Consider the following 19,309-nt stretch of genomic DNA (forward strand, 5'->3'; position numbering starts at 1 on the left):
TAGTAGTACAATATCCAAGGCAACAAATAGACTTAGAAATTTAAAAGTTTTTATTAGTCTTACTGATGAAATGCCTTCTATGTATGGATCACAAAATGTGTTGATTTCTAGGAAATTGAAGAATTTTAAAGAAAGGGAAGAATAAAGCACACATAAAAATAAATCTAGGCTTGCTAGTCTTCTAACACTTTATCAGAACAAAAAACTCAAGCTACTTTTTGTTACTTACAGAGATCACTTCTTTATTCTAAATATAAATACTTCTTGGGATACCATCAGTTTCTTCTATTCGTATTGTGGGTTGAGGGAAGTGCTCACCTAGTTGTTTATGTTTGTGGACAGTTTCTCCTACAGAAGGGTATAAATTATGCTCAAGTGTCTTCCAGTGTTAATAATCAGTAACTGAAGAGTTAAAGGCCAGTAAAATTGGCTTTAGTAGATGTGGCAAGAAGAAGAAAGGAGTGAATTTGCTTTAGAAAAGAGGAAAGTGGAGGTGAGTATTAGTCATATTTATCATTATAGTTGTATTTGTCATGCAATAGCATTTCCTGATATAAGAAAATATCTGTTTCTTGCTAAACTTGCCTAGTACATTGCTGTTTGATGTCCTGGTAAGCTTTGATAGTTTGGGATTTGTCAGCTAAGATCTTTCTCTTAACCTTTGTTTTAACCCAACAAAGTCCACTTTCTAAAGAAGCTATGTCCCTATTAGCAGTTCTTAGATTAGCATCTGGAGGTAGGTAGTTGTGATGGAGGGAAAATAAGAAACATATTTGTTACATACTTAATATATCATAGAGTCTGTTCTAGGTTTATTTAATCCTGTATTGCAAGACATTCATGCAGCACTTCTAATGGGAGACTTTCATATTTTGTTGTGTTAGTGTTAATGGCCTTCAGTTAGCTAACACCACAATGGGTAGACTCCAGTTGAATGACTAATGGCCTCAACTCCGTTAGCCATCCATCTGGCACTAGACTCTGGAGGTAAATTCTCTCAGTTTACTAGTGATGTATTTTTAAAAAACGATTATTTACAGTGTTCTGAAGGCCAACGTGAAGAAGGAAAAAAATCACTTAAAATTTGTAATTGAATTTAAATTATATAAGTAATACATAAAGACATTGTATAAAGTAAAGGGAAAAAATTATTTTTTTTATTTTTTAGCCCCCAATCCCATTCTCATTCCTTTCTGTATAGTATCAGTGGCAGTTAAACTTCAGACAGGAAGAAAAGAGCACAACTATATATTTTAACATAGTATAATATAAGAAATAATTTAAATTGGTACTGAAAAACCAAATAATCAGAAGGGAATACTGAGATAGTAAACTGCAGGAAGCAGCTACCACTCCTAGAGCTGAGGGAACAGAAACTAGAAGCTTGGAGGAGAGGTTTTGTACAGCAGGGACTCTGGGGCACTGGTAGGTGGTGCTATTGACGGAAAGAGGAGGCTGATTTGGGAAATGCTGAGAAAATGCCAGAGCCTGGAACCAAGAACTCAGTGGAATGAAGATCAATTGCCCTGGGGATGCTGACAGAAATAAGCACATAGGAAATAGCAAGATTCTTTCTGCCTCCTGCCCTCCTGTTTCACTCTTCTAGTTCTATTATAGCGGAGACTTACAAAAATGTAACTGTAACTGGTAAAGAAGAAATGTAGTTTACACAGTTTCCAATTCTAGTATTAAACAGTTTAGTTTAGAATAGTGGTTTGGAGCAATGGGGAGAAAATAGCTTAATAACCAGCACAATAGGTCATCTATTTTATCATCTGAACTCCGGGATGAGTGAAGACAACAGGTGTAATTCAGAACTATCCTGGGCAAACTAGGAGATATGGTTACCTGATCTCTGGGAATAATACCCATTGTTATTTTAGAGATTATTTCAACTTGTTTCTTTTGTGCTGACATGAAAGTATAGAAATAAGATTTTTTGCATGAATATTCTATGCATTCTGCAGCTAAGTTTTATAAAGGAAATATCTTTTTAAAAATTTAGTAACATTAAGCGCTGCTGTATTCCAGGCACACATAGGTATTTACATACATTATATATTTTAATCTTAATAACCTGGGGTAGATACTTTTGGATTGTCTTTATTTTATGCTCAAAAAAATCAAAGCTTAGAGAGTTTAAGTAATTTGTTCAAGGCAACAGGAATTGGAATTTGATCCTAAGCTTTCTGACTCCAGAGCCCACTCATAACCACTAGATTTTCTGTCTTCTTACAATGACTTTTGTCAACTAGTTCAAGGTATAAAGGATCAGACCTTTAAACTACAAAATTAAAAGGTAGAATCTGGAATTGAGAAGCTCAGCAGCACAAGCATTTATTAAACACTTATGCTTAATCTAGCATGGCATTCATTGTATTGTGTTGTTCTGTGTGAGTTAGTGTTTGGTGCCAGATCTCTGCAAGCTAATAATCCTAGATAGTCTATATTTTTATTGTCACGAAGGCAACACATTGAAAAAGTAGATGTTTGGGAAAGAAATATATTAATTGCAAAGACAGTATTATGCAAATACTGAGAAATATGTTTTGAATAGTGAAGGCTCATAAAAGGTTTGTATTTTGAGCGTAAAATTTAGGAAAACATTTTTTCAGTTAACCTTTGTGGAAAAGATTTTATTTTAGAGGACTGCTTGAATGAAGAAAGAACTCTTCAATCTTAGTAGGAAATGGAAGGAATCTTGGGTTTAGGCATATGATTGAAAAAAGGATATGTGAGAGGGTCTTTGAGGCATCAAGCCGAAGTATAGGAGGAGGGTTTATGGACCTGGATCTAAGTCTAAAGCAAAGTTCTTGGTAGGTCTTAGTGGAGGTAGATTGGTCAGGGAGGGTATCATTTTAATAATGGAATAATGAATTGGTGAATTGTTCAGGATTTGGGTTGCAAGCAGGAATTCTTGGAATGAAATATGGCAGTCATCTGGATGACAGCTTAGTTGGGTCTTGGAGATCTTGGTTAGACTAGGCTCACCCATTCAATTGATACAGGTAATTTGTCTACATTTCCTGATTTTGTATTTAGTCATCGTCATCCTATAGTTAAAGCAGTCATTGGAAAGTTCATCCAGAAACCCTATGGAAGATTGCCAAGTTAAATCTAAAAGTAGTGAAACCAAATCTGGTTTATCCAAGAATATATATTAGAATTACCTCTGTGTACTCTGAATATTAAGTATAATTATCAGTACCTTATTGTCTACAAAAAATCCAAATTATCCTTTTCTTTAGAACTCTGGAAATCTTTGTGTCTTGTGCTATTCTGAGAATATGTAAAAAATTTTTTATTATGTAATTTTCAGAAGATTACTGACCTTTTATAGAATCAAATAGCAGGCTACTCCCACTTTTTACTTAATTAAAATATTTTTAAAATAAGTTTTCTTTATTGCATAATAAAAAAAAATTGGGGATGCTTAATAGAACCCCTGGCGTCCAGCATCTCTAATTTTAATATGCTTGTAACATTTGTCCAACACACCACTGTGTTCTCTGAAAAGAGGGATCATTTTCACTCTATGGCATTACCGTAGACTGCTTATCCTCAAGATCTTTCAAAAGGTCCTTGTAAACCTGACAGCTAGGAAATGTGTACTGTTGTAGAAAATAAATTCTGGTGATTCACTGATGCAAGTCTACTCCTGATGGATGGCTCTTTAGGGTAAAAATCACTCAACATATATCAGCTAAATGCTAAATGATAAAAAATATTTTCGAAGCATATTCCTTACCATTGAGGACCTTCTTAAATTTAACAGCAGGTTAAAGATTTGGAGTTGGCCTACTGAGGAGCAATCTTTCATTAGAAAATAGGCACTTTGCTTGTATTAAAAGTTCACATATTTAAAGTCTCTGCCAAGCAGGTGGACTTAAGCATACTTTAAACAAAGCCCACATTTTCCTTGTTCATTTTATATTTAGATAAAAATGTTCAATTAAATCTGAGATAGTTGGCCAAAACTCCATTTTCAGGAGACTTTTTCTTTAACTGTGTTGCTGGGAGATAATTGTTACTAATTTAAGTCCTAAGGGATGGTGGCATGTTTAATATTGTCAATAAAAACAAAATAACTCCCTCAAAGGAAAAATGAAAGCAGCAAGATTTGGGTTCTAAGAATTTTCTTTACAAAATAAAATTTTGTTCATATCTAGTTGGTTGGTTTCACTGTTATAGCAAAGATTAAAAGAAAAAAAACTGGGAAAGAAATTTTAAAACTAGAAAATTTAAATTAATTCTAATTGCATCTTTTGATTTTGAGGAAAAAAGAATTGGACTATACTTAGGAAAATGTTTTGTGAATCTCAAAATTACATTAAAGTACAGATTGTTATAATTAGGCTTGTCATGTAGTTGGAATTATTAGTCTATGGGCCCAAGTAACCTATAGTTTTACAGTCTAATTCTGGGAATTCTGGGATCTCCAAAGTACCTAGCAGACTATTGGGTGTACCCAGAACAGGTAGCTAGGGTATTGCTTGGTGGTAAATTCTAAACTCACATTAGTTTTTCCTTTGGTGTATTCATAAGCAGATGAGCAAGCCAAGTGTTCAGTCCATTTGAAGGAAATATATTCTTAGGTAATCTGAGGTATTCCAAAATAGAGAACTTATGTATCATACTGTTTTCATTTGATTAAAATAATAATACTGTTAATTATTTCCATTTGGTTGAAATAAGCTTAAAATCATAACACTTTTACAGGAGTTATTACGGTCAAAAGATTTTAAAAAAATTATCTTAAGAAAGCTAATCTTGATTCTTAGCAGCTATTAGGGTCTTCACTTCTAAAGGCAAACATTTCTTAAAGAGTTTTTTGTTTTTATTTTATTTATAATTTATATCTTGTCTTTTTCCAAAGAAGAATTTATAGCAAACTTCTCCAGAACAAATACAGTAAGATTATTAAATTAAAAACAATAGATCGCAAACCAATAAAAGGAAGAAGAGACAAATTAGAGTCATCTTTGGTTATTCAGGTTTAATTTGAAAGAGTTTTCAAATTAACTGTGGCTAAGGCACAGCTGAGACCTGGAATAAGCTTCGCTCCCCATCACAAATTGCTGTGTTTTTACCACTTTTGCTCTCCTCTTTTCCCCCTTGTCTCCCTGGGGCTAGAAAAGTGCTGAGTTAACTGAGAGAAATCTCTGGTTGAAATGGGGGTAAGAACCTACAGCAGCCTCTCCTCTTCTCTAGCACATTGCCTCCAACTCCCAGCACTATAGAGGGAAAATGCTAGACTCCTGCTATGCCTTAGTGCTGTTAATCTACAAACTAGTTAACCTTTTTCTACATAATCAAGAAACTTGTTCCAGGACCCCAGACTGGGGTAAAAGATAAGTGAGGGATGAGAGGTAAAAGTACTTGATTTAGAATATGACTTAGAGTATCGATGTAGATGTTTCTGAAGTGCAAATTAAGTCACATACTCATTATTTGCCAATGATATATCCCATATACTACTTTCTAAAGAAAATCCAGAAACATGAAATTAAAGGAAATTAGGAGGGTTATATGTGACCAAAATATGGCTCAGGATTCTGATAACTATTGAAGAATACACTAACCAATAGCTAATCAGTAGCTACCCTGGATTCCTAAACCTCAAGGAAGCCAGAGATTTAGGGGTGATGTGGGAAAAGCTGGCAGGATTTATAGGGAAATGATGAGTTGCAGGGAGACAGTGATGGAAAAACAACTGCTGAGTAGTTATTGGCTGTGTGTTCAAGTAATTTATAGATTTACAATATGACCTTGAATGTTCTGGTATTTCCAGGACCTCTAAGGTGTGGGGAACAGCTAAGGAAAGGTAATACTACCTAAATTTCATTTTTTTCCCCTCTTGAACTGACTCTTTGACCTCTGTTTTCAAAGGGCACGGAATGAAATCTGAGTTCCATACTTTTTAAGGTAATTTTGGGTAGGCAGCCACTGATGGAACTAAATGGGAACACCTGGCTCTGGTTTTATTTCAATACTTTCCTGTTTCATTCATGCATAGAAGAAGTTGACACACTATTTTCTTCCATTATATATCACTTACTAGGGTATCAGCTCATGTAACCTAACAATGGAAGTGTATCTCTTGGTACTTCAATTTGGTAGTTTTCTTGTGAGTTTTCAGTGACTAATGATTGTCCTTTTGTGTCTAAGGACCCATTTGTCTTGTATGCATTAATAGATAAAGACCAATGAGAGGAATCATTAGCTAGATTCTTGTAATCTATAAATCTAATTTTTTAAAGCTTCACTATGATCCATATTTAGTGTGTTAAATCTATAACTAAATATGTTTTGAGGATGTTCTTTTTAGGGGGAGCGGTTTTGATTCTGGTAATTATGAATGTATAAAGAACAAATTTACATGTAGAACAGATGACAGTCAATCCAGAGGCTTTCTAACCTCCTTTACTCAGACAACTCTTCAGCCTTTCCCTATGCATTTCTTCAAGGAAGAATGTACTTGATCTGACTGTTCAAATTACAGTAGTGCTTTGGAAAGAGAGAAAAATAGGACAAAATATATTTTCAACCTCACTGGTGGGACCTATTGCTGTAACTAAAAAATTGAGTCTGAGAAAGAACATGCATTTCACATGACAGTTACATGATATTAATTTTTATTTTTTAAAGTATACACACATTAAAAAATGCCTTTGTATTCCACATAATGGTATATATCATAATTTTATTTTTATATTACATATAAAATTTAAAGAGAAAAATACAAAAGTAAGATGAGATCCTTAATTGTTAATCTTTATTAGTAGAATGACTGTAAGATGAAAATATAAATTCTGCCTTTACTTGAGAATAATTTTCAAAATATTTATAGGATGACCTACATAAGCAGAAAAAAATCTTTTTCATAAAACATGTTTTGAATTTTGCCAACTTAGTATGTTTTATTCCCTACTCTACTGGCTTTTATCTGGGATTTAAAGGCTTACAGTTTTGATGAAATATTTTCATTCATACTAGATAACCATAAAAATGGGTAAGTTCTGTAATCACAGAATTGGTAAATCTTTTTGCTTTGCTTCTAGTGGTGAGGATGTTCTCTTTCATGCTCTCAGACTACACATACTTTCTTAGTATCAGGTACTATCTTATTTGTTTATTTTATCTCTTATTATTAATTTTGTTTTATAGTTTAAGTAATTTCATTTCCAGATTCTAGGTGTTTTTACCTGACCCATGTTACTCCCCTCTTTCTGATTTTATTGGTTAAAAGTAATTTGTATTAGTGGTTCTTGGTGAACGGCATTGACAGATTCGGTGGGACAAATACTACAGCCTCATTTTTTAGATCGGGAAATTGGGGCCGAGTGTGGTTACATTACTTGACTAATGTAGTGTACTTTGCCCTCTGATATTAAGCCCGTTATTTCCTCTACATAGCAAAGCCAAGATTTTAGCATATCCCAGATAAATAAGGACTAACCACTGTTTAAAGCGTATTTTCTCAAACTGGAGTAGTGAACTCATAATTTGGATTAGTGTGCCTTCTGACCAGACATGGTCTTCCACTGTCCCTAATAAATACCAATACAAGGCATTTTAGATGAGCAAGGGATATTTTCCTAGATACCCTAATACATATTTGGCTTAACAACATTGTAAAGATGCCTATGAATTTTTTGCATGCACTCATGCACAGTTGTTCTCCCCAGAGAAGAGCTTTCACTGCCTTGTGAGGAATGGAATGCAACTGAAGCAAAAGGGAATGAAAATGTGTCTTAAACATGTGAAAAGTTTTACTTGTACTAAGAGAAATGCAAAGTTACTACACTGAGATACCGCTTTCACCTATTCATTTATTTTTGTAATTCACTCTGGTAAATGCTAGGAGATGGAGGAAATAAATAAAGCAGATATTCTTCTACTGTTGGAATTAATAATTGGTACAACCACCAGAGAGGACAATTGATAATATCTATTAACATGGGCTTATTATAGCAAAAAATAGACATGCCCCCTGATAGGAGGTTAATTAAGTGGAATACTATGCAGCTGTCAAAAACAATTAGCTCTATACTGATACACAAAGAGCTTTAGCAATATTCAATGAAAACTGTTAAGGTGCAGAACAGTATTTTTTACGTAGAAAGGGAAGAATAAGAATACACATTTATATTTCCTTTTACATAAAGAAACTCTTGAAAGATAGACAAAGGTCCAGTAAAAGTGATTACCTGCTTAGGATTGTAGGTAAAAGAGGCAACTGGGTAACTGAGGAACAGGTAGGAGAGACAGTTACTTTCTTAGAACCATGAGAATATTCTCCTATTTTAAAAATGCATGTGTGAAAAAGTGAAAGGAAAAGAATATGTAAGTAGAAGATTAAGTGCTGCCTGGCTGGGCGTGGCTCAGCGGTTGAGCATTGACCTAGGATCCAGGAGATTGAGGTTCGATTCCCGGTCAGGGCACATGCCTGGGTTGCAGGCTTGATCCCCAGTCGGGGGTGTGCAGGAGGCAGCTGATCAGTGACAACTCTCTCATCATTGATATTTCTCTCTCTCTCTCTCTCTCCCTTCCTCTCTCTGAAGTCAATAAAGACATATTTTAAAAAAAAATTAAGTGCCTGCATATACTTTGCTTTCCAAAATGACAGTAAAGGGAAATTTTTTTAAAGGCATACACTCACAGGACAGAGAGAATGTGAGAGAAAGAAAGCAAATTTTTGGAAGCTGGAGAGCAGATGAATGAATGGTACTGACTCAGCAGACCTAGAAAAGCTAAATTCTTTGCTGACAGTGCAAAGAGCTGACAGGCTTTCACATTGTAGAATATCCAAAAGGTTCCAGGCATCTCTGGAAATGAGATGGAAGGTGGGACTAAAAATAGAATTGTTTGAAAGCTTCTATAAGAAGCAGTTAAATCCCCAATTGCACAGCCAGGCAAATTCCCTTTCCCAATCTTCAGGTTTAGTCTCTGGAGTAGGGAAAAAACAAGCATCTCCCCCCGCCCCCCAAAAAATAAAAAATCTCTGGATCTCTGGATTGAGATGTACCAGGAAGAGGTGGGGAAGGGGCAAGTAACTTGCTGAAAACAAGGTGATTGAGAATTTGCATACTGAATATCAAGACCTCCCTCACTTCTCTTTTCCCACTTGGCACCCAGATAGTTGACAGTCCAGTCTAGGTCAAAGATGCTTCATTACGAAATCTCACCAGTCAAGAGAGAAGACATCTGAGGAACCCAATGAAATGACCAGCCAGACACCCTGCAGTAAAGCTTACAATTGACAAGTGCTAACATGAATTTAGGGCTTTCAAATTTTTTTTATGTAGCTCACTCTTAAATATGCAAAACCAAAGATCACTGAGTAACTGAGGAAAGCTCTTAACATGAAAGATACGGACTGGTGGATGCTGTGTTGCACTGCTCGGATCTGCCTTTGAAGGACTTAAGGCATCTTTTCCTCCAGCTGCTGGTAATATTGACTATTGAGGGCTCATCACTGAGTGGCCAAAACGTGTCACTTTGCCCAGGGTTACGTTCTCTTCCCGGAGGAGTCTACGTCCAGACTGGTTAAGAGGTGGGGTGTGTGAGGCATGAAGACGTGGTTTACTTGCCTTAATGGGAACAACAATTAGGAACAATTCCATCCCAACTCTAGAGCTCCCTGTGGGATTGACTGTTACAACTGCATTGCAGTTTAGGTCTCAGTCGACCCAATGCTGGCTCCCTCACCCTCTTCAAGGTATTGTTTCTGAAGGTACTGCTCGATTAACCATTTGCCCTAAGTCTAGGTCTCAGGAAACCCTTCCTGCAACAGATCCAAAGCAAGTAAACAAAAAAGTGGAAAGAAAAAGAATAGCCTTAGATAAAAGAAGATATTACATGCATTGTACAAAAGCAAGATATCATAGATGAAACATTGAAAGAACGTGAAAGAGCTTCTGGAAATTAAAAATTATGGCAGAAATGAAAAAAATAGAGAAGTTGGAAGATAAAGTTGAGGAAATCTCAGAAAGTAGATCAAAAAGAGGAAAGAAAAGGTGTTATGAAGGTTAGTCTAAATATCTGACATTTGAATAAAAAAAGTTTCAGAACAGAGAAAATGGGTGTCATGAGAGAGAATAAAGGGAAAGCAATCATCAGCAAAATAATATTTCTTGAACTTAAGGATGTGTGTTGCCAGGCTGAGTGCTTGGTCCAATTATGAACATAGGGCACTTCATAGCAAAATTGCAGAATACTGGGGGCTGGTGGAGACTGGGGAAAGATGATCCTGTAAGCTTCCAGAGAGAATAGATAAGTCACATACAAAGAATTAGAATACAATTTTTTAATGTATTTTTTTATTGATTTTAGAGAGGGAGGAGGAGGGGAGAGAGGGTGGGTGGGAAGAGAGATAAACATTGATGTTAGAGGGAAACATCTATTGGCTACCTCCCATACGTGCCCCGACCAGGGATCCAACCCACAACCTAGGTATGTCCCATGACTGGAAATCAGACCCACAACCTTCCTGTGCACAGGAGAATGCTCCAACCAGCAGAGCCACACTGACCAGAGCTTAGGATGATTACTCAACAACACACTGGAATATTGAAGACTATGAATCTATGTTTGAAATGGTAAAAAACAAAGCAAACTTCCAAGCTAACACTCTACACACAGCTAAACTATTAAGTGTGAGCTAGAATAAAGACTTTTACAGACCTATAATTTCTCAAAAAATGTCTCTTCCCATTTGTCCTCTCTGAAAGCTCTCAAAAGACATACTTCCCTAAAAGGAGGGAGTATATTAAGAAACTTAAAGGTGTATTTGAGTGTGCCATGTGTGTGTAAGTAAATGCTCATCTATACTGAGAAGTAGCAATACAAGAATGGAGCATACTTTAGTATTATGAACATGAACTTTGGGTTCTGCCTACATTTGAAGCATAGCTTTGTTACTTTCCAGCAGTTTGAACTTGGCCAAGTTACTTGACTTCGTGCATGAGTACTCATCTGTAAAATGGGGGTAATACACACCACACAGTTCTGAAGGCTGTGAGGATAGCATATATGTGAGCTGAGAACACCGCCATACAGCTCTATAGTAACTACTATAGAAATATTTTCAGTTTGTTATCTGTGTTGCTCCACCAAATTCATATATGTTGAAGTCCTAACCCCCGGTACCTAGAATGTGACTATTTGGAGATAAAGGCCTTTAAAGGGGCAGTTAAGATGAGGACTCTAATCTGACTGGGGTCCTTATAAGAAAAGATTAGAACATACAGAGAGAGACACAAAGGATGCATCAACATGGAAAAGACCAGGTCAGGACATAACATGTCCTTCTCACAGATGACATACAGAAAAGGCAGACATTTTCAAGTCAAGAAAAGATGCCTCAGGAGAACCAAACCTGACACTTTGATCTTGGACTTTCTTGCCTCTAGAACTGTGAGAGAACAATTTCTGTTATTTAAGCCACCCAGTCTGTGATATTTTGCTATGGCAGTCCCATCAAATGGATACCTAAAGATTCAATTTAAACAGCTGAGAGTAGTTGCCTCTGGGAAGCAGGATATGATGGTAGGGAAGAGGGATTGGTTTTTTAAAAACTGAAAACTTTGTAAACTCCTCGACCCATTAAACCATATGTATTTATAACTTTGATTGAACACACACAGGCAGGGTCTGAAAAATCAGTTATCTCTTATCTTTTTTCATCGGAGTGATTAAGAACTCTCTGGGGTTCCATATATTTTCCTTTTCTGACCTCTGTTTTCTCTCCCTGTGGCCCTTTTGACATTTTTATCCCAGGGAAAGTTTAATTAGTTAGTGTGCTTTTGGTTGCAAGTAACAGAAAGTCAGCTAGAAGTGTTTCACTGTAAGGAAATATTCTACTACATAAAAAGAAATCTTGAGATGGTTGGTCCTAGGGAGGGTGTCTAGCTCAGTGGCTCAATGACATTATTAAGAACCAAGTTTTTAGTCTTTATTCTGGGGTGCTATTCTTAACATGCTGGCTACTGTCCTCATAGGTGCAAGATAACTGGCTACAGCATTGCCGGGCCTCATGTCCTCATAAACAATGTCCAAAGGCTGCATGGGAGAAGAGAGCCCTCGTATTCATGTTTCTCATTAAGAAAGGAACATTTTGTCAAAAGCCCCCAACATTTTCCCCTACCATCTCAATGACCATAACTGTATCACATGCCATTCCTAAACTAAGTAGCCAGAGTAATGGAAATACCAGGGCTGGCTTAATCCAAATAATACTCTCTGAAGATGAGGAGGGGCTCAGGCTCCCCTGAAACACACCTCTGGCCCATACTTGAATAAAGTCAGGATTATATTAGCAAGGAATAAGGGAGGAAAGGGGCCAATGCCATGGGAAAAGAAATATACATGTTAGGTTCTGTGAGAGAGGAAGAGAGCAAAAGGTCAGAGATGAGTGTCCTGGTTCCTCACGTTCAGGTTTAAACTTAGGGATGGGCTTTGTAGGCAGAGGTTAAGGTTGACAGAAACACTTTGATTCCTAGTGAAGGGACGCTTTAGTCCTGGCATCTCAAGATATAGCGTAGGAAATTGCAAGTCTTTTAGAGAAGTCTTGAAATTGGAATGAAGCCACAGCCAATACATCACTGTGAAAGAGACTCCATGGCTGAAGAATGGGGCTAGGTGAAGGGTCTGCTATTGTGTGTGGGTTCCATATAATCTGAAATTCCTGTAGAGGGTGGACTTTATACCTGGAGACTGTGGTTGAGGCCAGGGACTTCCTGGGAGGCATCCAAAAGAATTGACAAAACCTGCTGCACTACTGGGAGCTCCCCTAAGCCACTGCCTGAGGATATGAAAGCTTCCCTCTGCCTCCATTCTCTCAGAAGGTGAAAGGAGAAGGAAGGGGGAAGGAGCAAGGACGGTGAAGAAGTCCTGATAGGAACTTTGAATTTTGCTTGGACTGAATATTCACAGCTTAAAGTACAAATAGACTGAATTATATTTAATGGGCAAATTTCTCTCATCAATAGTAATGGAGCTCCAGAAAAAAAGATTGGTTATAGAGAAAAATGACCATCCCCCCCCCCCAAGGTATGTGAATTTTGGCCTTGCTGTATTTTACATATTTTAGGATTATCTTTCTTTTTTCACCTTTTGGGGGAACATTGTGGGAAAGTGGAAAAGGAAAGAAGGAATGTGAAGATGGAAGATAGAAGAAGGACCGTGAGATATACATAGTGCACTGGAGAAATGGCTCATTGAGCCAGACTTACTTGGTTTTAGAGAACATCAATTAGGATTATATAAAAACGATGTAAAAATTATTTAGGTAACCACTTTGCTCTAAAAACTTGATATGCTTAATAAAATATTTTAAGTGTAAATAAACCAAATATGATGTCATTTAACTGAGTTTTTAAAAAAGGGAGTCATTAAAATGTTTTTTATGATCTAAAGATAGCCATGATTCAGTACAGAAGCAAGCAGCCAGGTTACTTATATTTATTTTGTTTGCATTATGTTTTCTCTTTACTACATATGTTTAACCAGGTGGAAAATTTCTGTTTTTGAAAACAAATATAACCTGGTCAGGAACTGAATTTACATTCTAATTGCATTCATAATAAACCAGGAATATTATGGTTAAACCTAGCACCTAGTTGAAACTCAACACATGTATAACAATAAGATTTGTTGGCCAAAATGTTGTAATAGCTACTAAAAATACATGAATAAATTTTAATTTCCGGACAGGAAATAACAGACATACAGTGAGTATTGGAGCACATGTATCATTTGAACAGGTGCCAGAGTTATGCAGCTAAAGATTAAAGTGTGATTTAGAGATATATTCCACTTTGTATGCATGGGCATTGCCTCCATTAGCATTAATAGTATTTACATGCACACAGTTAGAGCAGAGAACTGAAATTTGTTGAAAGGCAAAGGAGGAATGATTTTTTAACTTTGCATGTAATTCTGGGAGCGTGGGACTATGTTATTAAAAGCTCTGTAAAAGGCCTTAATTTAGGAACTGAGATATAGAAGCTGTATATCAAACTGCAGCACTACAAGTATACTTTGTGTTATTAGAGAAAAGTGAGTCAGACAAGCTAAAGAATTTGTCGAAGGCTGTTCTGGGATCGTGGTACTGTGTAGAAAAGAGAAACAATATGTGGATATTGGATGTGGATTAATTTGAGGAATATGAACAATTTTTCTTTTTCTTTTTTCTTTTTCTTTTTTTAATATATTTTTATTGATTTCAGAGAGAGGAAAGGAGAGGGATAGAGAGAGAGAAACATCAATGATAAGAGAGTCATTGATCGGCTGCAGCCCACAACCTGGGCATGTGCCCTGACCGGGAATCGAACCCGGATTGCCTGGATCCTAGGTCGACGCCCAACCCCTGAGCCACGCCCGGCCGGGCCTGAACAATTTTTAATCTGGGACAAAATGTAATTGATGCTATTGTGACCATTAGTGGGTGCACACACACACAGACACACACCAGTTACTTATATTACCCGTGTTCACCTATAAGCATCTGTTTCAATCCCAGGCTTTAAGAAAATATAAATATTTTCAGCCTATTGGGTATATTACCTTTTCTTGCTTCAAGATTATCTAATACATTGTTGAATCCTAAAGTCCCAAGGAAATTTGGGGGGGAATTAGAGGGAAAAGTAAATTTGTATCCTTCGCCCATCTACTACTTCCCAGGAAATGGCTCTCATTAAATGCACCTAGTGAGTATCAGAAAGAAATAAATTAGCTAAATAATGAATTAGACCAAGATGACGACAAGTGATAGATTTAACTTTCTGTGGGAATAATCATATTTGAAAGTACAGTTTATTTTGGAAAGCCCCTGGGCAATACATTCATTCATTTGGCACATTCTTAGTGAATGTCTACTATGTGCCAGTCACTTCTGGCTTTGCTGACCCAGAGGCAAATAAGATAAAGTTACTGACCTAATAAATTTTATAAGTGAACAATATGCATTAAGAACTTCAAAAATGTCTACAATTTTGACTTAGTTATATTTTAATTAATCTAATTCGATAAATACTTAAGATTAATGTATATAAATTCACATTGAATCACTATCAAATGCCTAGATACTTTTGCATATATTTTGAAATTCTCTATAATAAAAAATGGATATCTCTGGCTAGTGAATAGAAATATTTTAATTGTCCTGATGCTTTTCTCCCCCTTCTGAAGTTTCCAACTGTACATTGCTTTTTATTATTTTTTTAATTTTTTAAAATTTTTTATTTTTAGGACCATAATTTTTTTTTTTTTAAGTTTCTTTATCTTTATTGCTGAGAATATTACAGATGTCCTCTTTTTAACCCCACTGGTCCCCTTCACCCCGCATCCATCTCACCCCCAGGCATTCCCTATACCAATGTCTGTGTCCATGGGTTATGCTTATAAACATATAAGTTATTTGATTAGTCTCTCTCCACCCAAAACCCCTCCCCACCTTCCCTCTGAGATCCCTCAGTCTGTTCCATGCTTCTATGTCTCTGGATCCACTTTGTTCATCAGTTTATTTTGTTTATTATATTCCACATATAAGCGAGATCATTTGGTACTTGTCTTTCTCTAACTGGCTAATTTCACTTACTATAATATTTTCTAGTTCCCTCCATGCTGTGCCAAAGGATAAAAGATCCTTCCTCTTTACAGCTGCATAGTATTTCACGGTGTAAATGTGCCACAGCTTTTTTATCCACTCATCTACTGATGGGCACTTTGGCTGTTTCCAGATCTTAGCTATTGTAAATTGTGCTGCTATGAACATAGGGGTGCATAATTTGATTGGTATTTCGGGTTCCTTAGGATATATTCCTAGAAGTGGGATCACTGGGTCAAATGGCAGGTCAATTTTTAATCTTTTGAGGAACCTCCATACTGCTTTCCATAGTGGCTGCACCAGTCTGCATTCCCACCAGCAGTGTACTAGGGTGCCCTTTTCTCCACACCCTCTCCAGCACTTGTAGTTCGTTGATTTGTTGATGGAGCCATTCTGCCAGGTGTGAAGTGATACCTCATTGTGGTTTTAATTTGCATCTCTTTGATGATTAGTGACATTGAGCATTTTTTCATATGTCTCTTAGCCATTTGTATGTCTTCTTTGGAGAAGTGTCTATAAAGGGTCTTTGTCCGTTTTTTAATTGGATTGTTTGTCTTCCTTTTGTTAAGTTGTATGAGTTCCTTATATATTTTGGATATTAACCCTTTATCCAATGTGTCCCATACAGTGGGCTCCCTTTTTGTTTTGTTGATGGTTTCTTTTGCTGTGCAGAAGCTTTTTATTTTGATGCAGTCCCATTTGTTTATTTTCTCCTTAGTTTCTCTTGCCCTAGGAGGTGTATCAGTAAACATATTGCTACAAGAGATGTCTGAGATTTTACTCCCTATGTTTTCCTCTAGGATTTTTATGGTTTCATGCCTTACATTTAAGTCTTTTATCCATTTTGAACTTATTTTTGTGTATGGTGTAAGTTGGTGGTCTAGTTTCATTTTTTTGCATGTATCTTTCCCAGCACCATTTACTGAAAAGACTGTCTTTACTCTATTGTATGTTCTTGCCTCCTTTGTCAAATAGTATTTGACCATAATGGCTTGGGTCAATTTCTGGGTTCTTTGTTCTGTTCCACTGATCGATATGTCTGTTCTTGTGCCAGTACCAGGCTGTTTTGATTACAGTGGCTTTGTAGTATAACTTGATATCTGGTATTGTAATCCTCCAACTTCTTCTTTCTCAAGATTGCGGTGGCTATTCGGGGTGTTTTTTGGTTCCATATAAATTTTCCAAGTGTTTGTTCTAGATCTGTGAAATATGCTGTTGGTATTTTAATAGGGATTGCATTGAATTTATAGATTGCTTGGGTAATATGGACATTTTTATTATGCTAATTCTTCCAATCCATGAACATGGTATATTTTCCCATATGTTCATATCTTCCTCTATTTCTTTTTTCAGCATCCTGTAGTTTTCCGAGTACGGTCTTTTACATCTTTGGTTAAGTTTATTCCTAGGTATCTTATTTTTTTAGTTGCAATGGTAAATGGGATGGGTTTTTTTAGTTTCTGTTTCTGAGAGTTCATTATTGGTGTATAAAAATGCCATTGATTTCTGCGTGTTAATTTTGTATCCTGCTACTTTGCTGAATTCATTTATTAAATCTAGTAGTTTTTTGGTGGGATCTTTAGGATTCTCTATGTACAATATCATGTCATCTGCAAATAATGACAGTTTTGTTTCCTCCTTTCCAATTTGGATGCCTTTAATGCTTTCTTCTTGTCTGATCGCTGTGGCTAGAACTTCCAGTACTATGTTGAATAAGAGTGGTGAAAGTAGACACCCCTGTCTTGTTCCTGTTCTTGGGGGAAATGGTTTTAGGTTTTGCCCACTGAGTATGATGTTGGCTGTAGGTTTGTCATATATGGCCTTTATTATGTTGAGGGATGATCCCTCTATTCCCACTTTGCTGAGAGTTTTTATCAAAAATGGGTGTTGGATTTTATTGAATGCCTTTTCTGCATCTATTGATATGACCATGTGATTTTGTCTTTCAGTTTGTTTATGTGGTGTATCACATTTATTGATTTGTGAATATTGTACCAGCCTTGCATCCCTGGAATAAATCCCACTTGGTCATGGTGCATGAACTTTTTAATATATTGCTGGATCCGATTTGCTAATATTTTGTTGAGGATCTTAGCATCTATGTTCATCAGGGCTATTGGCCTGTAATTCTCTTTCTTTGTAGTGTCTTTTTTCTGGTTTTGGAATTAGGCTAATGTTGGCCTTGTAAAAAGAGTTTGGAAGTGCTCCTTACTCTTGGATAGTTTGAGGAGGATAGTTGTTAGTTCTTCTTTGAATGTTTGGTAAAACTCCGCAGTGATGCCATCCAGCCAGGGCTTTTGTGTTCTGGGAGACCTTTGATTACAGCTTCACCTTCATCAGCAGTTATCGGACTATTTAGACTTTCTGACTCTTCCTGATTGAGTTTTGGAAGGTTGTATTTTTCTAGGAATTTATCCATTACATCCAGCTTGTCCAGCTTGGTGGCATATAGTTGTTCATAGTATTTTCTTACAATTTGTATTTCTGTTGGGTCAGTTGTTATTTCACCTCTTTCATTTCTGATTTTGTTTATTTGGGTCCTCTCTCTTTGTTTCTTGATGAGTCTAGCTAAAGTTTCATCAATCTTGTTTATCTTTTCAAAGACCCAGCTCTTGGTTTCATTGATCTTTTGTATTGTTTTTTAGTTTCTATGTCATTTATTTCTGCTCTGATCTTTATTATTTCTTTCCTTCTACTTACTCTGGGCTTTTCTTGTTCTCTTTCTAAGTTTCTAAGTTGTAGGGTTAGAGAATCTATTAGAAGTTTTTCTTGTTTTTTGAGGTAGGCTTGTAGTGCTATGAACTTCCCTCTGAGGACTGCTTTCATAGTGTCCCATAGATTTGGAGTTGTTGTGTGTTAATTTTCATTTGTTTCCAGGAAGTTTTCTATTTCTTTCTTGATATTTTTGGTAACCCATTCATTGTTTAAAAATATGCTTTTCAGCCTACAGGTGTTTAAACTTCTTTTAGTGTTTATATTGTAGTTGATTTCTAATTTCATGCCACTTTGATCTGAGAAGATGCTTGTTATGATTTCAATCTTCTTGGACTTGTAGAGACTTGTTTTGTGTCCTAACATGTGGTCTATCTTTGAGATTGTCCCATGTGCACTTGAGAAGAATGTATATTCTGCAGCTTTGGGGTAGAATGTTCTGTAAATGTCAATTAAATCTACCTGATCTAGTGTGTCATTTAGGGTCACTCTTTCCTTGTTGATTTCTTATCTGGAAGACCTATCCAGTGAAGTCAGTGGGGTGTTAAATTCCCTGAGTATGACTGTATTGCTGTCGATCTCTCCCTTAAAGTCCTCTAGAAGTTTTTTACAAATTTAGGTGCTCCTATATTGGGTGCATATATGTTTATCAAGGTTATGTCCTCTTGCTTAATTGATCCCTTTAGTATTATGTAATGACCTTTCTTGTCTCTCGTTATGGTCTTCATTTGAAGTCTATTTTGTCTGATGTGAGTATTGCCACCCAGTTTTTTTAAAATTTCCTTTTGCATGGAAAATTTGTTTCCATCCCTTCACTCTCATCCTGTATGAGTCTTTTGTTCAGAGGTGGGTCTCTTGTAGGCATTATATATTTGTGTCATGTTTTCTTATCCATTCAGCCACCCTATATCTTTTTATTGGGGCATTTAATCCATTTACATTTAAGGTTATTATTGAAAGATACTTATCTACTGCCATTTTATTTCT

Source organism: Miniopterus schreibersii (genome assembly GCF_964146895.1).
Source record: "Miniopterus schreibersii genome assembly, chromosome: 3".
NCBI lineage: Eukaryota > Metazoa > Chordata > Mammalia > Chiroptera > Miniopteridae > Miniopterus > Miniopterus schreibersii.